The sequence below is a fragment of the Cephus cinctus genome, unplaced genomic scaffold (assembly GCF_000341935.2).
Source record: "Cephus cinctus unplaced genomic scaffold, Ccin1 Ccin1_scaffold1343, whole genome shotgun sequence".
In the NCBI taxonomy this organism is placed as follows: Eukaryota; Metazoa; Arthropoda; class Insecta; order Hymenoptera; family Cephidae; genus Cephus; species Cephus cinctus.
Window position 1 is genome coordinate 842275 of NW_014333756.1, and position 19877 is coordinate 862151.

At 46.1% G+C, this 19877-nt stretch overlaps 1 long non-coding RNA gene across 1 annotated transcript; it reads left to right on the top strand.

Annotated features, from left to right (window-relative positions):
• Nucleotides 1–364: 364 nt before the first annotated feature.
• On the top strand, nucleotides 365–18854 carry LOC107273047. The gene is made up of 3 exons (XR_001539125.2): nucleotides 365–535; nucleotides 16186–16306; nucleotides 16382–18854. It is a non-coding gene; the product is annotated as an uncharacterized LOC107273047 (long non-coding RNA).
• Nucleotides 18855–19877: the final 1023 nt, after the last annotated feature.

The window sequence follows — 19877 nt, forward strand, 5'->3', positions numbered from 1 at the left end:
CATATATCCTTTACGGTGGTGAGTTCTGACACGCGACTACTCACGAAGGATCCCGGTCTTTGGCTTCAGCCTGATACACAGGGTACATCGCACCTTGCAGGCCTCGTGCCTTTGGTACACATACTCTGTCTCTGTCTCTCTTGATCTCTCACCTAATACCACAAGACCCTCTCTCTCAGTCTCCCTTAGCCTTTCTCAGCCCAGAACTCTCCCTCTCTCTCTCTCTCTCTCTCTCTCCCTCTCTCTCTCTCTCTCACTCTCCTTCCTTGCCAATGAGATCATCGCGTGTACGTCGTGTCGGCTTGTCGGCATGCCAGGCGATAATTAATCACCGTCCACACTGCAGTCTATCGACGGACCTTACGAGAACGACTCGCGCGTAATACGGACAGCCTTCGCTTCCTCGTGGAGATCGAAATAGCCCATGTAGATGTACAGTCAAATGGTTAGTTTGATACTCCAGCGCAATATCTTCCCGCTGTGTGGTACGGGCACTGAGAGGTGTATTATGTACCGGGTGTACCGAAGTATTCAGGTACGGATATAATACAGTATTATTATCCCGTGATTCATTGGACGTATTCATAAATTTCCTGGGAATATAATGCCGGCGCGGGCGACATATCGATTAACGTCGTTCCACCTCGGGATTTACAGCCTCCGAGTAAATTATTTGAAGTCTTCATTTGCAGCAACAGGATCGACGGACGTACGGAGCGACGTATAGGGACGTTACTGTATATTCGTATATAGGCGAACGGAGAGAATGAAAGAGCCGGTTCCGCGTGAGCTCTCGTCCGCCGGTGTGCCTTGGCTGCCGGCTGCCACCCATCGGTGGTACCAGTGGTACAGGCGAGAGAGAACGACAAACAAGAACGAGAAGGCGAACCCTACGTGTTCCGCGTCCGTGGATGGCACGCCATTGCAACTTGGCGAACGTGTGTGTTCCGTGTTCCGAATGCACGGAGCAAGCGCTGCTTGTCCCCGGCCACCTGAGTTATGATCGTTCCCTGCCCACCCTGACTGCCTGGCTCTGCCTGCCCTCTTCTTCTTCACCCTTCTACTTTCACATCGGCGGCCATCTTGACGAAGAACCGGTTGTTCGACTGTATTCTCCTCTGTAACCGCGGTACTTGCCGGTACCCCTTATACCGCGTGTGCGCGATCATTGAGACCACGAGTTTCGTACTTATGCCATATGGCTCCAAGAATTTTTCTATTTTTTCCTTATATTTTATAATTATATATACGCTTGTTGGTTTCTCGAGATCTTTCGAGAACATGTTAAGAAGTTGAAATTTTTTCAAGGACCCCTGGCGATAGGATCTAAATGATTTCTTACAAATTTATCATTCCTCGTATACCCTGTGGAACGTTAAGGGAGATTTGTCGCGGTTTTTTTTAAGGGAATGAAACATATATATATATATACATGGTTCGCATGAGCGGTACGTTTCACGCTTGAGAATTATCGGATCGGACGGTATGTGCATTTAAGATGTACAGGTATAATGGCTCGTGGAAGAGAAGCAAGAGGCACTGACAGAGAGAGAGAGAGAAGGAGAGAGAGAGAGAGAGTAAAGAAGAGGAAAGTCCTGCTAATCTTCGAAGCCTGTTCGGACCGCGAGTAAGATTTATATTTCATTAGTACATCGTTTGCATTGAATAGACACGTTACGTCACGTGGCTCATTAATCGTTTGTTTTCGTTCCTCGACTAGGCGCTTTGACGTGACGCCTTGACAAGCAACACGTGAGATATTACAGACGCGCGTGTGTTGGCTCCGGTATGCGAAAAGGTGTAAGAGGAGACCGCAGTCCACGGCAGCGAGGCGTGGCCGGCGCAATTATCTCGATAGAGTTACAAGACTCGTTTTATGCTCGCACAAATTTATTAGCTCCATTCGCGTCAGTTTAATTACGAGCGCAGACCGGGTGAATTTTTAATACGAAAGCGCAAATGCCTTGGCTACCACGTTTAAGCATCGCCATGTCCATTTGCCTTTTTCAGTGGCACGGACGACCGTTAATATGGATCGCAGGGAACTCGTGCCTCGGTACCTTCCACGAAGTATCAGCCGTAATTGGTATCTCGCGATATCCAAGCTCGATATATCCAGGTGCGAAAAAGCTGCGACAAGTCGTACCGTTCCCAGGGGGAAGGTGCCAGGAGAATTTTAAAATACATACGGATTACCGGATCCACTATAGTTATATATCCATGTCCTAGTTGATATATACATATATATATGTGATATATGGGTGAGGGCTCGAGGTATCAAAAAAAGTGTAGCGACTTCCTTCCGTCGGCGGAAAGACAAATCGCTTTGCGTTTGGTGAAAACGTCGTAATTATCGGTCTAGGTAATCTCGCGAAGAAGCGCCAGTGAAAACCGCGTGACGGAGTGGTTTGGCCCATTCACCCTTGCACCCTTTCGTAGCCCTTGCTCGTAGAGTGCCGGGGCCATAGATTACCGCCGTTAGAGCTGGCGGCAGTATATTATTCCCCGGCGGAGGCGAAGCGAAGGGAGCCCCGGTTCACTCGGCCGCTGATAAACTACCCTCCGCGCGCTCCGCAGGTATAATAAAATGATATCTGTGCGGCCGTATCGCGATTCTGGCTGCGAGCGGCTCCGGCACAAAGTTGCCGCCTGCGCGCTCACGGCGGCCGCGATAAATAACGCAGCGCGGCGCGGAGCGGCCCAGCACGTCGCAGCATGGGCCATGGGCATGGCCCGTGCTCCGCGTGCCCCTATGCCAGGCCATTCCGCACCGTGTGCCATTCCATGCCACCAAAGATACACGTTATACCCCCATAAAACTCAGGGGCCCTGGCTACATTATGCCTGCCGCACTCCCGAGTCGTATACAATCCCTCTACAAGACGGCAACACCTAACATTCGTATCTGCTCGTTGCTCCGCGAACGGAGCGCGCACGTTCGTACGATCCGCACCGGCCGTAAATTATAATCTTAAAGACGCGAAACACTGAAATACGGCTGAATACTTTTCAATGCGGCTCACTGCTACGGCCACCGGCCCATTGCCCTCGATACTGAATCCCCCATCCGCGCGTTTAAACGTTTGCCGAGGCAAATTTTATTTTTATAAAATTTCGAAAAAAAATTTCGACCAATTTTTTATTTTTCACATTTTTTTTCTTCTCCTGCCACGGTACGGCTCTTGCGACCTTCGAAGCTTCTACCGGGCTGAGCTACTGTCGCTCTCGGCTTTCATGGGAATCGACTGTCAATCCTTAAATGCGGGCGGAGCGGGGGGGATCCATTACCGGACAATGCTCGGTGATTAGCCCTCGCCGGCCACGCTAACGACAGCCAAACAAATCACGGCTTAGCCCGGATTACATCTCCCCACGGGGTACTTACTTACTACACCCCTGAGCCCAGCTCGAATATTATATACTGCCTGTCACTTCCCGCTGTCATGGCTTATACCGCCCTGCTGTCAGGTGAGCCCAGTACCAGTTATTCGGTGGGTTCTGATGAGCGTCATCCGTTAAGCATCCTCTTTCCCACCCATGCAACTCGTCTCACAAAAGAGAATATTACCATCCCGTGGTGAACTTTCGTATCCGAGATGTCTACCTTGTGCTGCGTGTACGTCCAAGAAAATGCAAGCAAGAGAGAGAGAGAGAGAGAGAGAGAGAGAGAGAGAGAGAGTGCTGGCGGCCGTCAAAATTATCATCCTTGTAAACGCGCACAATTCATTGTGTCCCCGAGGACAGAAACTGTCAAAAGGTAAGTTCACATCGCTCCTTGTAAACGAATAAAGCTCAAGGGATCAATTCCGCCACCGAATACCCTACAAATTGGATTCTTTTGCATTTCTCCCGAAGAAATAGCCATTTGCACCCCCGAGGCACAAATATACTTTTCGAACAAGAATAACAAGGATGTCTCGATTATCCCACTAGGAGATCCTTCCGATCGTACAACAAATCCGTACTGTCGTCCTTCGAGTTCCTTAAAAAAGAAAAATTTGAAAAATTTGTATGATCCTCAAGTGCGGCGGTAAACAAAGAAGCGTCGCGACGTCAGTGAATAACGTTATAAGCATGCTAGACGATCTAAAGGACCAACTGTATATCCTTTCAGACGTGTTTATATGGGGGGCTGCTAGTCGTAAAATACACGGAGACTGGCTTGGCACGGTGTCGCGTTACACTCTACTCCCTACTTGCTCCCGCAGAAGTTCCCCAAGCAGCCTCCGTACCGGAATGGACCCCGGCATCTTCTTGATCTCTAAATTACCCGTCTACGCGTTCTGATAAAAATGTCGGCTAAAAAATTTGATAAAAGAATTTTTCAAAAACTACAATTACCCTCGCAATTCTAAAGATCGATGTCCAACGATTATTCGACGTGATAGCCAGAGGGTGGATTTTGGATCAATCATAGGGATAGTTAATTTAAATAATAAACCTTCGGTTCTTCCCTTCGGCTCTTCATTGGCTGCAGTGGGTGGGCTGACAGGGTCATTATCTCCGTGTGGCTCCGTGGAGCGAAGGACCGAAGAAACGCGGCGCGCTAAACAAGACCGCGTATATAATATGTATTACGGTACCGGAGATAATATAGAGCCTCGAGGAAGAGGTGGTGGCCGGGTGAGTTTATTTCGAAAGACAACAATAGAATGCATCGGTAGAGTGTATTGTATGCAGGAGGGTGCGGCGAAGCCTCACAATGCCTCCTGCATTATGTATCTCATGCCAGTAGATATCTGTGTGTTGTAATCCTAAACAACCATCTATAAGCGCACTTCGTGTGGCCAGAGTCAACGCGTAACCCTGCCCCCTCCACGACCACGTCTTCTTTGACAGGCAACTCGAAACACGAACTCAAAACGCTTTTGAAGAAAGGCGAGCGCCTCTCCCCGTTGCAGAGAAGCCTCTCGGACCGCCCTTAAACAGCCTCTTTTGGCTACCAGTAAATACAGAGCGGATGCCGCTGAGTGAAAGACGCCAAATGTTCTTTCCAGCGTATCCCTGAACCACGGATTCCGCACAAGATCCCACGCTCCGATTGCCGAGATGCACTTGGTCGTCCTGGTCCCTTCGGAAGGATCACTTGAGAAGGATACAGTTATGAGATACGATGAGGAACTGGAAATATCGAGTTATCTCGAAGAGGATGTATGTGTGTACGTATACGTCGGACTCCTAGGGTGCATCGATCATCAAGTCTTTATAGTCTTTTCCATTGAGAATAGAAGACTGACCAAAGCGTGTAAACGGGAGTTGAGATTTTCTGGAACACCCAAACGGGTAGATAAATCTGGCCGCTTGTGAATGTCTTCCGCCAGCTGGGTTGCGTCAGTCACGCGGTGCCTTTGATCTCTGGCGTGTCTACCGCGCACTTAAGCTGCTTCGCTCAACTTCATTTTGGTTCGTTTCAAGCACGTCGGCCCCTGAAATGAAGCGACGCCGGTAAGCGCCAGGACGCGGCTTGGTTAAGAAGCTACGTCCCACTGTCACGCTTGTATATACGTGTAGTAAATAAAGGAAAGCGTTGAAGGAATAATCTATAAGCAGGAGAAAAATAAAGATGACGCAATCAAGACGAAGAAGAGTACGCGTGTCTGGCTCAAAAAGAAAATATTGGCCGCGTCGTAATCTTTGCCAGGAAGGTAGAAACGCGACGAAGGTCTAAGACAGGCGCGATGACTGGCACGAAGGCAGCCGCGAAGTGTCTGTCATTGGTTGAAGGGAGGACGGTGAAGCGACGGTGGCGCCACGGTGGTGAGAATTGAAAGGCCAAGGAACGGACAGACAGCCAGTCAGTCAGTAATTCAGACACACCTATCAACGCGGGACATTTGAATCTCCGCAAAGGTGCATCACGATTATCCACTTGGTTTCCCACTTCGCAATCTTTCGGTCTGAGCTTCGCGTCTGAAGTACGAAGCAGCGACAGGGACGTCGCAAGGCAAGACAAGGGAAGAAGAGTAGCAGCTGCCGTCGCCGCCGTCGCTGCCGTCGCCGCCGTCGAGACACGACGCAGCACGGCTGACAGCGACAAGAGTCAAAACACGCCAGAGACCCGGTCCGCCATTCATCAAGCGCACAATTAAGGTCAAATTTGTGACAGCCACTTAACTTAATAACGGATCTGCCTCTTGCAGGCCGGTTTGGTTTCCGCTGACGCTTCGCGGATGAGACGAAGCCAGCAGCGAAACTTTACCATTGTCCACTTCGTAGCACACTTCGGGCCACTTCGCCTCCATCTGTCACGCGTTGAATCGCGTGTGCGCCAGCGGTATTTATATCCGAATGGCAGTCGATATACGTTTCCGGAAGTTTTGATCGTTGCAAGAAAAAGAGGAAGAACGGGACTCGGCCCGTTCCACCGAATCTTCGACACGGTAAAACTTCATTTTTTATTTGTCAACACGTCACACAATCCACGCCCACGTATCCTGTGGCAAATCGGAAATGACAGTTTACAGGCGTTTCCTGAACCCATCGCGTGGACGGAGACGGACGTGAATTCATGGCTGCGATCAGACTCCTGTCGCGCAAGATAGCGAAGCGTCGTAACTATTTGCCCCGCCTGTGCACTGCGTAATAATAAGGTACCAGGGTACACGCTAAGGTACAAAGGTACTACGTCACGCCCGCCAGTCATCGAGCTCGTCACTCGCCCACAAACGCCGAGAGGATTCTTCCTGGCGGAACGTGCGGTACAGATACGAGCTGTCAGACCAGCACGAAGACGGTTTTACGCTGCGGAGAGAAACGCACGCGGAGGAGACAAGTCTTTGCGAGGGGCTCATCGACTGTACACGACCGTACCCATCCATATATACATATATATATATGAAGACGGTACACGCATTACACACGGCTATATACACTGATGAGAATTGAAAGGAAGACAAGCCATGTGCCTACCAGTATATGTACCTCGAGTCCCATGCTAATCATTATGCCAGACGATGCGGTACGACACGGCACCGCACGCCTTCTTAACTTTTCATTTGGCCGCCGCGAAAGCCGCTCCGCCACTCCAGTGGTTCTCATTCGGATACGTCAATGGCGAAGTTGACTGTCTGCAACGTCAAATGAAAAAAAAGTCAACAAGCATTTCCGCAGTCGTTGAGTATATCGTCGAATTGATCGTCATTCGGTTGGCACGTTTACGTACGACATGGCAACCACGTGCCTCCTCGCACGTTGCTTCTCCTACGGCCACCGGTTAAGATTAGGTCTGGCTATACGTGGTAAACGAGGCGTACGTACCTGCGTGTATTTCCACGAGAAATTATTCCCCGTTGCAAAGGGTTACCGTGTTTTTCTTTCGATGAAAACGGCAGCCCGTGTTCGAGGAAGGAAGCACTGCGGTTAACTCTTGGTTTACCTGCTGCTAAATAAACAGAAAGATGGTAATGTTGCTCGGGTTGCTTGTTCTCGTATAAAAGCTTCGGAGCTCAGACGCAATTCTAAACCGCAGTGCGAGACGCGCCCCGTGACTTCCACTCCAGGTGCTAAGCATCGCTGCCACAAGGAAAATAGAGTTATTTTACGGCGCGTTTACGAGGACCGTTTCAAGGAAAACTCCCCGCGGAAAATGGCTCAGATCTACATACGTAATAGTTCCCCGTAACGGATGCGATAAACTCGCATCCTCTTTCTCACAATCAGCTGTTTTATATGCTGAGACGACGTTAACGCCTGGAACTATGTATTCGCTGTGCTTAGTCATTATCGTACGTCGTTACATAGAAACACGTATTATACATGGATACTGCGAAAACGTTATATTTCTAGGCTTTAACGAGGTGGTGCTATTTTTTTTATTTACGTCAAATCATTTACTTTCTTATATTTTGAATCTGCCGCGTCGGTGATGCGCTCAAAAAAAATTTTTTTTTTTTTTTTCGAAATTTTGACACGAGCTCTGGGTCTTTTTCCTCGCCCCCCTGCCCCCCTCCTCACCACGAAGTTCCCGACGAAAATCCAAGTATTCTTTTTTTGTTTTCTTTCTCCCCTTGCTTACGCACCGCGGGAACTCCGAAACCAGGGGGCAGCTTTCGATGAGGACGAAGGATCGCCAAGGTGACGTAATCCGGTGCTTAGTGTCAAGCATACTGCCATCGTTTCACCCTCCTGTCAGCCTCCCTACGGGTGGCTGGACCTCACCATTATGTATTTCGTGAAGCCCACTTTCCATCTTCCAACCTCCCTACTCACGTTCGACGACCCTTCTTGGATTCGACGGCCATTATTTGCGTCACTCATCCCTCGCCTGTACTTACCTTTTTGTCCACGTGGGGTGAAAAAGTATGGGTGTCAATTTTTGAGTTTGACAATTCTTGGAAACATCCACTATCCGAATTTCCACGAAGACACTTTTTACAAAGAAAAAAATTTTTTTCCCATTAATTATTTATTATCATACGTCTATTTATGATGCATTTAAAAAAATGTCTATATCAAAAATAAAATGTCTCAAATTTCAAGATCCTATACCATATCTATAGAAAGTTCTTTATACTGATTCCGGCAATTGCAATACTTCCTCTTAAGATATAAGTGCTCTTATCCAATCGACTATATAATTATGAACGATAACACCAATAACCAATAGCATTTCAAAAAACTACACAAATCCCCCTACGACCAGGAACCGACTATGCATCATTATATCAAACAAGATTGTAGCTATAAGTAGCAATAAATCGAAAAATAAAATAAAACGTGTTTCGTTACTAGCATGAATAACTGATATTAATCCACGCCTGATCAACGTATAATTAGTAACCACAGTATTAATTTGCTTTCAATATACTACCGTCATGCTTACACATACTCGTGTTACAATTTTTTTCAAAATATCACATTGACCAACCACACCTGCCACACTTGATATATAAAGTCCGGATACAAGATCTTACTAATTGCCTATATTGACAATGCTTATCGCGTCGGAATAGCATATTGTATGAAAAAAATGTTTTCTTCAAGCCATCATAAAGTATCAATGTTTTTAGCGTATATCGTATACTGCGTTCTGAAAAGATATAAATACGTCCCAAGCCATCAGAACCCGTAAACTTCACGAGAGCCGACGGGAATCACGATTAGGTTAGTAATTAACTGGGAAAGATTCAGGAAGAGGATCGAGACAGAGGTTAGAGCGGCCAACGAGTAATCCATTACTTTAACGTAGAGCAATGGGATGCAGCGGGGCTAATGTAAGTTATCGCGTTGCTTGTTACACGAAATTTACACTGTGCGATACCGATCGCACGTGGTTTTCGGTGCAAGAAGACTAATTTGCTGCGTGCTGAAAGTGGCGACGGAAGGGAATTAGGCTCCCCCCGTGTTAATTATTTATAACGAGGCCTCGCTCGCGGAGAGGACGTTGCTCGGGGATTCCGAGAACCGTTCCTCCACTTTATTATCATTATCATTATCATTACCATCACCATTATTATTACTCACGAACGGCATGTGTGCTGTACCGCAATAATAATCTTGATTGTCTCTCTGGTACGTTCACGCCAGTTTGCGCCGCTACGTCCAATTACACTGGCACAAGGCGTACGACGCGGCCTGACCGGAACGTTTCGGCCGCAACGCGGAATTGATATTTTACGATAATGCTGCCGTGTTAATATCCAGTCTCCTGGATATTAGTTAGCGCCGCCTGTTGTCAGGCTTGTTTTGACACTGGTCCATGACGAAGTGCCAGCGGTTAGTCTTACACCTGCGATTAATAACAGGTGGATGATACGTGCAGTCGGTTGGAAATCATTGTTGGATAACGATAAGGCTCGATACGAGTACAGTTGTATGATATAATAATAATAAAATTATTACATTTTTTATTGCTCCCTCATATATAAATATAGTCGTGTATGAAATCAGAGAGCCAATACATTTTTTTTTCTTTGATATACGGACGATTTGCAAATGGACGACTGATCAGAACCATTGAGTTTTGACTTTTGGAAATACCGACTGACGTGTTTGTTGGGAAATAATAATATTTTTGAAATATCGCCCGCGAACGATGTTCAAAATTTCAAGACTGTAAAATTGATGCCGAAGTATCAGCTGGTGCAGACTGTATACTCTCTACGGAGTATATGGTCAGGCGCTTCCGGTACGGATCATCCAGACATTTCAGTGACAGCTACCATAGAGAGTCCATAGGATAGGACGAATAAATAAAGCTATCTCGACTCGCGTTTATCATTCGCTATCCGAGCGGTCCTCGTAAATCTGCCAGCCTTCCAGCCAGCCCTCCTGTCTGCCCCAGTCGATAAGAGTCGAGCATGAGGCAATATGTTGCGCTTCACCCCTAAACAACACTTGATACCACAAGCACAATTACATTTTACTCGAGCCCCCACTTGGCCCCTTAAAATCCAAAAGTGCCTAAATATTCGTCCAGGCTAAAGCATCTTCCCGGAACAGATCAGAATAGATCGCAAGATTCTCCACTGACCCCGGCGCAATTATTAAAAGTTACTACAGTTGCCACTATGAGATACTCTACAAGTATATATACTATTCCCGATAAACCTTGGGTATATAAAAAAAAAGCACGTTCGCATAGACGCGTATAATTCCCCCACGTCTAATCCTTTATAACGATTAGACCGTATCGATCCGCGTTACTAAGAAATCCTGTGCCCGATAGTCCCTCAATTACAGGCGGACAGCCTGAAGAGATGCAAAAACCGTATAAAATCACATGCAGCCAGTATCCGAAGCGTTTAACGTACACAAGGCGGGGAATAGCTGCAGCCGTTACGCAGGGAGCAGCAAAAGGGGTCCGAGCGACGGCGGAACGAAGCTCGACGAAAGTTCGTTTATCGGCGGTCCCGACTCGACGAACGAGAGGACGATTATTCACGCGTTCGAAGGCGCAAGCCAGTCGACAGGAGCAGCGGCGACAAGACGGACGCCGTCGTCGGGAACACGCGGCTCGGCGAACCGACGTCGGCGAAGCCCAACCTTTCAGCGTCTATTTTTGTTAGCGCGACTACGCGATGCTCTTCCAGCCTGGGGGCAGGGGATATAAACGAGCCAGTAAATTCTTTTTACAGCCGGTTAAATCAGCGTGAGATGAAAGGCAGAGGAGCGTACGATAGGCGGTATTAATGCAGCCGCGCATTAGACACATCGCGAGGCGCAGCCTCTTTGATCCGCTTAGTCAGCCAGCACCGTCAAAGTAATCCGGCAGTAGATTACTTTTGATACAAGTCTACGTGGACCCGAATCACTGTTTCGTATACTTATCCCAGTCTACATGTGTACCAAGTTGAATTAACGAACAGCACAGTCACATATGATATCGCATTCGAAGCAGTCGTGCTCTTCGCTATACTATATATATAGTATATACATATGTGTGCAATGATGCAACGGTAAACATAATTTTGAAATTTCATGGGAATCCCTTTTGTAATTATGGACCAACGATATCGCGTGCGTGTATCGATATAGGAATGTATTACTATATTTCACATTAAAAGGATTATATCCTTGAGCTATAGTCCGATCGGGGTAACGCGTGCCGTTTGGTAATAAGAGATAAATTATTTTAATAAAATCGTTCCGCAAAGCCTCGAGACCCGGTAATTTCGATAGGAGGCGATAACGAGCCGTGTTAATTATCGGCGTCGGCGTCGCGGAAAGGAAATCCCATGGTTCGCGCGAAGGTGATTTCGTGGAGACTTTCACGTTGTCTCACTGGGAAACGAGCGAACCCGTCAATTAACGTCTCTCTCAATGCTGAAGGGTAAGTGTAATTTTTCTGTACCTTCACGTGGAACGCGGCCGCGTTTACCTGTCGTGCCGACAACTTGTCCAAGTGACGTACGCGCTCGATTAGCAGTCGATACGCGCATGCAATGGCACTATCGTCAAGCCGTTATCTATCGTCAAGAGATATCTGGAGCCTGGCTAAAAGCATGAAATATGGGCGAATAATTATATGTATGTATCATAAATGGTGACGAATCATGCACTTACCCTTCGTCTATCGGTATAAATCAATACGAACGCGGTATAGGAGTGACGAGATTGAACCGAGTAAAAAATATTGATTTTAAAGGACGCTAGTGGTCACTCGAAGTACGTAATGATAAACTCTCTATAAATTGATAGCATAAACAAGATCTTGACACAGGTGAGAAAAACAAGTAGAATTAACAAAGAATCGATCGTTTGTTTCGATTAATTATTATTACGATATTGTGAACACACATAGCGTACGGCTCGTGCGTAATTGCGGGACATAGTTTTTACGCCTGGCGTTTCATATGTTTTTCCATCGTGCTCGAAAAATATAACAATTGCAACGAGCCGTCCCACAGGACATCCCGACGTTCGTGACGTATCGCAAAATTATACCGTGTCGTAACTGGGAGCCTCGTATAATCTAATATAGATTGTAATGGATCTAAATGGAGCTACTAGAAAACATGCAGGGTAAAAGTAGCAAACCGTGTTAGATATATTTTATCTATCAGTAATATATACGCAAAGTGCGGAACTATCGCACGTAGGAAGTGTTACTCCTTTAACACTATTTTCACATTTTTATTAACTTCGGCATGCCTAATCGACAGCATGCATATGCATGGGTATACGACTGCGTTAAAGGGGTATACACCGAATAATTATAACGGGTGTCAAGTATAAGTCCGGACTAAAATATTTTCTTAGCTAACTCTTCCCCAACCAAAAGCCGACTTATATAGACTCATATAGACTTTACAAGGTGAACGCAAGGAAGTGCGTCACGTCCCGGGTATCATCCAGTGAAACGGCACGGTTATATAAAGATAAGCGAAACTTCATCCTAGCCGAAATTTCATTTTACGTCTTTCCAGATAATCACGCCATTATACAGGCCGATAATAACGGAAATCGTAAACGTAACGAATACAACGAGGACTTTGACTCTTGGTTCGATTCGCGTACCCGTAGGCAATTTTGCAAATGACTCATCCTGCGGGAACGGTCGTTAAGATCACCCACCCCACTCAACGTCTCCTCCCCCTGACTCGTGTAAGTTCAAAATGAAAATTTTTTAAAAAAATATATCATTATAAGTTACAAAAAAAATTTTGCAATATTTTGGCAACATTTTTATACGTAAACATATATGTACCTTTCAACGTGTTAATGATAAGGGTCTTTGAGAAGACACGGGACGTCGTCCCGATGCGACACGGAAGGATGCTACAGGAAGGAGAGCGAAGAGAGAGAACGCTTACGCGAGACAGGGTAAGAAAATATAAGCGCGATGCATTTGACAGGGACAGGTCGACGTGAAACTCTCGAGCGATCTCGTACAGTCTCGTAGCAGTTACGAGTGTAATATGCGTGTACGAGTAACCAAGCAGAAGGCTGGAGTAGCTCAAGGTCTGCTTCTTGCGATCCCGCTGCATGCCTGCCAACGGAATTAGCCTCATCCGCTAAACGATAGAATCTGTTAAGATGACAGCTGGCAGACATTGACTGAGTGCCACATTCAAACGAGCTTCGCTGATATATCGTTCGCCGTCGTTTTTCGTACTGGGAGTCAGATGCCTATATACATTGCTTATTAGCCACAAGCAGCTACTTAGACATCAGGTATGCGATTAGCGCCGATTACTGTCCCTGCGACACGAGGCTCAGACATTGACTTTTTCTTAACACTATTTCTTTTACCCTGTATACCAATACCTAACGCTGGCACGACATCCTACAGCAGTATGAATTTCGCCTTCGAATCATGAGGGATGCGTTGTTTATTTACCTTACGAATTGCTAGCAAGGCGTTTACGAAGACGACGGCCATCCTTGTTTTCGATATACTCAATTATTGCAACGATTCTACAAACACGTGTAGACGTTACTTTGCTTTTCGTTTGCCGTCCGAGAAGTTGACTGGAAGCGTCTCGCCTCCCCAGGTAGATAAATACGAGAATGGCGAAAACAAGTGAATATTATTCGTCAACGTGAAGCATTGAGTCTTTAACGAGTTTACGAGGTGAATCGGAAGGCCAAGGGAAACGTCTGTTAGGAGCCGCAGGAGCCACCGACTGACTCTAATGCCGAACGCGACACAAACTCCAGTCGGGTGTAGAAGTTCGGCTGATCGGCGTCCGAGCCGCGTAGGCACGTCGCTCGTTATAAATAATGTCAGCCTGCGACAAGAATACAAACGAACATTGTTCCGCAGTTCTGGCGACACGAACTGCCGATCAAACGATAATGAATCGTTTGGGATGCGTCGTGTTGGCCCCCGGCTATTTTCGGAGTCTCTTCGTGTGGTCGAGGACTCAACTGTCGTTGCCATAGGTACGTCAGACGTGATGTATACTTGAAGCATGTTTTTCTGAATGGATAAAACATAGTATTTATTTTTTTTTTTTTCAAAAAAAAAAAAGCATATTTACAACATGAAAAAATTAATCTTCCACCGTACTATAGCGAATGAAGAATACGTCGTGTCATAAGTGATAGATAAAAATGAAGGAAGATTGATGCTGTGTGTTACCTTATACGTATAGTATACATAGGTGCAAGCAAGCGTCCAGGGGTCTGATGGTGAACATATTAGGTTATGGAGGTCGCTTTTCCAGGCGTCCAAGTTATAAATGGCCGTAGCACGCCAAGCGTGGAACATAGCTGGCATGTGTGTGTATATATATATATATATGTATATATATATATAGCTAGACACCGCTTACTGTATTCCCTGGAAGCCAGGAGTGGCGTCGGGGCTCTAGGACATAGTCGATGGAGGCGCGCGAGCTAGCAGACTCCGATTTATGAGACCGTCATATTTCGCAAGTTGCGAGCCGGTAATTCCTGGCCGCGTGACGATTTATGGCCGCGGATGTTCCGCCTGCGCCATTAATCCTTCCCTTTCGGCCCGAATCGAACCTCCACCTATCCAGCCTCTTTCCCTCTGTTCCACCCTATCGCCGGAGTGCCCTGGGGCTGATCCATTCTTCTCCAGGTTCCTTCCCTTCCGGAGGCTCGCGTCGCCTGGCACTCGATGACGGCGCGCGATTAGCGACAGAGATTAGTCGGCCGATTTATGTCTTCCAGCAAATCCATGTCAAAACGATCTCGATCGCCGGTCCCGCTAAATTACAGGTGGGACAGGTATTCCACCGGACGGAGACGCGATTAGTCAGCCGAGCCGATTGTCTAATCTCTTCTCTGAATTCTCGCTCTCCTTGCAATAAATTCAATCGCTAACGAGTCTCTCAAGGTAAAAGTACGCGTCCTACTTGATTCCTCGTTAAGCCTGTCCTTTCGCGGACCGTTAAACGCCAATGAGAAAGTCACCGGAGCCGATTATCAAAGGCTGGAGATACTAGGATCGTTAAAACGTCACTGAACAAGGAATATATGTGTACCGTGTGTTCGTATATATACGTATAGGAAGAATAGCGAAATCAATGCTATTTCTCATATATATATATATATACACATAGGACTATGGTTACTCGTCGAAAATGTCTTGCGTTAATGTTACTATGACACGAAGGTATCTTGATGAGCTAATTAGCTTACAGGGTCTCGTTTGGTGCGTGATAACCGAACGTAACTATAATATCTGGGGAAGTCGTTCATGTCACGAAGAGGATGTTAACTTTGGTGTTAACGATAACCCAAGTTTCAGAAGGCGTCAACAGGCCATATATTATTCTCTCGGCGATGGTCGGGAATTTAGTAACAGCTGACACTGGTTGCCGATTGGTAGTCGTGTGACTGTAAAAAAAAAAGAAATATTTGACATTAAAATATATACGTTATGACGATACTGCAAAAGTAGTACTTTACACATTTTTATGGGTGTAATCTGACAAAGCTTACGGGTCCGCCTTATTTTTCTACCAACAATTCACGCCGTTCGGATAAACACGCAAAGAGATAAAACTGCTCGGTAGAAAATATGAGAAATCTTTATTAAAAGAATTTACAAGCATCCATATATATTATTCAACGACTTTATAATACCTGAAAGATAAATTCACTGGGTATTGCGAGGAAATACATTTTTTTTTTTCTTCTAATTGACAGCACAAGGATTTTCATAAATTAATCGATAATCGAACAGAGTTACGAGCTATCGTATCATGATATCATTGGTAATGAGTATTATTTCATATAATAATAATAATAACGACAATAGTTAATCAACAGGTATACCTAACCTCTGTCAGCCCCGACTAGAATGTCAGGCATCCAAAGACAAGTTATCCTCTACGCGGTATAGAATTACGATTAGAGATCGCACGAGGATCTTCAATTGCTGCATTTATATGTACGTATATTTTGTCCGAAGAATAATTAATGTTTTCTTTATTATCATTCACTGGATATGTATACGTTGCGGTAGAGCTACGTCGGGACGAAGTGGAGAAGCTGAGAATCTGTTGCACATGAAATATGCGTGGAATGAAAACTGTCAGACCTCGACGGGAGGCTGGTTGGGGGCGACAGCTCGCTAAATGTACAACCACCCCATGTTACGTCTACGTGGCATCTACACGGCGAAAGGCATACAGCGATATCGTTGTCCATGCGTCAGAAGAGCCCTGGCCGAAAAAATGTTGCAGATGCATGGTATTGACATTTCACCAACCGGGAGCCCGACAGCAGCAGCAGCAGCAGCAGCAGCAGGAGCAACACCAGGAGCAGGGGTACCAGCAGTCCATTAACTCCCGGAGCTGTCGCCACGACAAACCTCCAAGACCTCTTTGAGCGAACTGTCACGATACTGGCGCGAAATCATCCCCTGGTTTGAATTCGATCGAGTTTCAGATTCTTCTTTAAAAAAATTCTTACACGCTACTTCCCTTGGGTACTTGGCATAGATACACTCGTTCCCTTGAGAGGAATGCAATTTTATTTTATAAAATTATAAATTATATATATATGATATGAAATTTGACGTTAGTCGAGAGAAGGAAACGACAGACGAAAAAGATGGCAAAAAAATGAATGAGGTAAAAAAAAAACGAATAACAGTGAGTGACGGTAGAGGGATGAATGAGATAAGGGATGATTGGTTGGGGGGGGGTGGGGATTGATAAAAACTGAAAGAGGTTGGGAAAAATAACACGGTGATTTTTCAAGTAATCGTGGCTCGAGATTTGGTGACGCAAGGAATATTAGCATAGCGTCAAACTTATAATTGACAGGGGCTGATCGATATTTTAATTTATCTAAGGGAGGAGGGGGGGGACGAGATCGCCGACGCCGTCGGCGCACTTAACGAGTAAGGACAGCTCCCGTAGTGTCGGGACGTAGAAAATTGAAAAAGTGACGCGAACTATTCAGATGTCATATACCCCAGGGACGAGAGAGTCGAGAAAGATGATAGGAGAAAATAAAAAATAGAAAAAAAAGCTTCGCTTTGGAGCCGCCAATTACTTGGGCAATTATAGCCCACGAGTTACGTCACTACGGGAGGATCCAATTAACGTTGATTATATTATTGTAAATAAACGCCTACAGTATACCACACGCCATAATCTATTCTATATAATAAAATGATACGTTAATCTTTTCTACCATCTACTATGAATCTGTTACAGTGTACTGTACCGAGTGCCAGTACATACAGTGCCAGCCATACCTACAGATATATTTACATGCTATCTTACACGTGTACCAAACCTATTGACGTTATTATGGGTATAAACACGTAACACCATGTGCAAACGTACGTCTCTTAAATATTGAAGGAGTATATTTTCCGTGCCACTCCCGGTAGCTATAAACAGACTCGTCAAAACAGCATATGGACATTCTCCCCTGGCTCCGTGTTAATTCGCCTTCGACTAGAATCTTAGCGCATTGGACGTCACAGGCATTAATTCAGCATGCGTTCTCACTCGAGTCAATTCCCAGCGTGGACAGACGTAAGACGCTAACAGGACGGTCAACGAGTGAAAATACATAAGCGAAGTTGAGTAATTGCTGAAATCAATTCTATTGGACGTGGTTCAAAATACTCGAGCTCCGCCAATCGGAAGGTACGTCGGTGTTTGGATTAATTGTCAATCGAAGTGACGTTCCAGTCGTTACACGGATACACGAGAAGTCACTTCGCTGTATCTAAAAATAATCTTACAGATTTTCATTAATGAAGATTGAGATAAAACAAAATTTTATATTCATCCTAAGTGACCCGACGACCTGGGGGGTCAGCTTTAACCAGTTGACAATCGGAGATGCCGCTACGTCACCGTCCACGTCAATTACCCTCAGCCCACAGACGGGACTCGAATTAACGTCCTGTCCTACTAGCGTTCGACCATTAATTTGCATCTCCATCATCGCACCAGCGCTAAATAACTTGGCGGCAATTACTTAGCTGACAGATGTCGAGTCGCTACTGTTCTAATGACAGCGAGATATTATGCAAAAGTTGTTCCCGTGGACGCGACTGTTTGACGGTACCTTGTTTATAGGAGATGCATACGGAGTTAAGTAAGTTTATACACGTGTTATTATTAGCTTAATTAGAATATTCATGAGAGATTATAAATAGCGATAAAAATTCAACGGCTTCGCGCGGACTCGCTACAGGCGTCATATTTATTCTCTTTTTTCCATTTTCTTTTTTTTTCCCCTTCTTTTGCTGGAAATTATGCAATTTTTCAGTGAATCAAAACAGCGCGATTTGACAGGAGGACGTTGGTATTTATCGAGATAAGAGATCTCTGTGTAAGATGAACAAGGATGCTGGTTCAGGTGACTGAGAGAGAGTATTAACGATGCAAGGATGAGAAGACGCAAGAGGGGGTGAAGTAGTAGGAGGTTGGAACCCGGTATAGAAATTATACAAGATGCCCCCCCCCCCCCCCCCCACCTCACCGTTGATGCGAAGCAGACAAGACACGAGCGAGTCATGCTGGTCCATTGTTCGGCATAAGATTGGCCGACTCCGGCGGGCGTTTGACGAAGCCGCTCTGCTGCCTCTCGAAGATTGATTGGTAGTGATAGCGGCAGCCGAGAGCGAGCAGGCCGGCACAGAAGCTCAATAAGGGTAATTAATAGCTTCCCCCGCCAGTACCAACAGTGCAACAAAGAGGACGAAGATCTGAGCGTAGGATCCGTCGTGTCGGAACCTCTCTACCGGTGCTGCCCTCTACGAACTAGTTCCGTCCCAACGGGCAGATCTTTTCTCTCTTCGGTCCCCTGTCCATTCCTTCTTTCGTTCCTGCGCTCAGGCCGGATCGGCGGTTCGCGTTCCCCTCGTCAGGCAAAAACAAACAAGATGCCACGTACAGGAGGCTTAACAGTCACGTTCAGCCGAAGACGCGGCTCGGACAACAGCATTGCCCACGGGAGTTTCAATCATTGGCCGCGTCCGCCGCCGTCGTTTATATCTGTCAGTCTTGACTCCTCCTATCCCTGTGGCTCCCTCTACGTCGGAGAAGACCGAGAGAGGGGAAGCACCGGCCTGGTGACGATTTCTACCTTTTGCATTGCCGTTCTGTCATTTACGCAGGAATGTCTTTGAGATACGCGCATCGGGCACCGCTAGAAATTTAGCCGGTACTGACTCCCATAATCGGCTACCTGTCTCTGCCTACCGCGTTTACGAGTTTTCACATTGTCGAATTACCCCTCGGGAGATGTGCTTCCGTTCCTTCTCGAGATTCGCTTTTTATGGATCCTGCCGGTTCACGCTTGCGTGCTGTACCGTTTCACGATAACGATTAACCAATTAGCAATGATAAAGCGGCGAACAGCCTCTGGTACTTTGAGAAATAGGCCGACGTGGCTTTTATTAGATACCGCCTTGCGATAGCCACGCGTGCTACCGTATGTCTTGGGATCGCTTGAAAAAAAAAAAAAAAAAAAAAAAAAAAAAAAAAAAA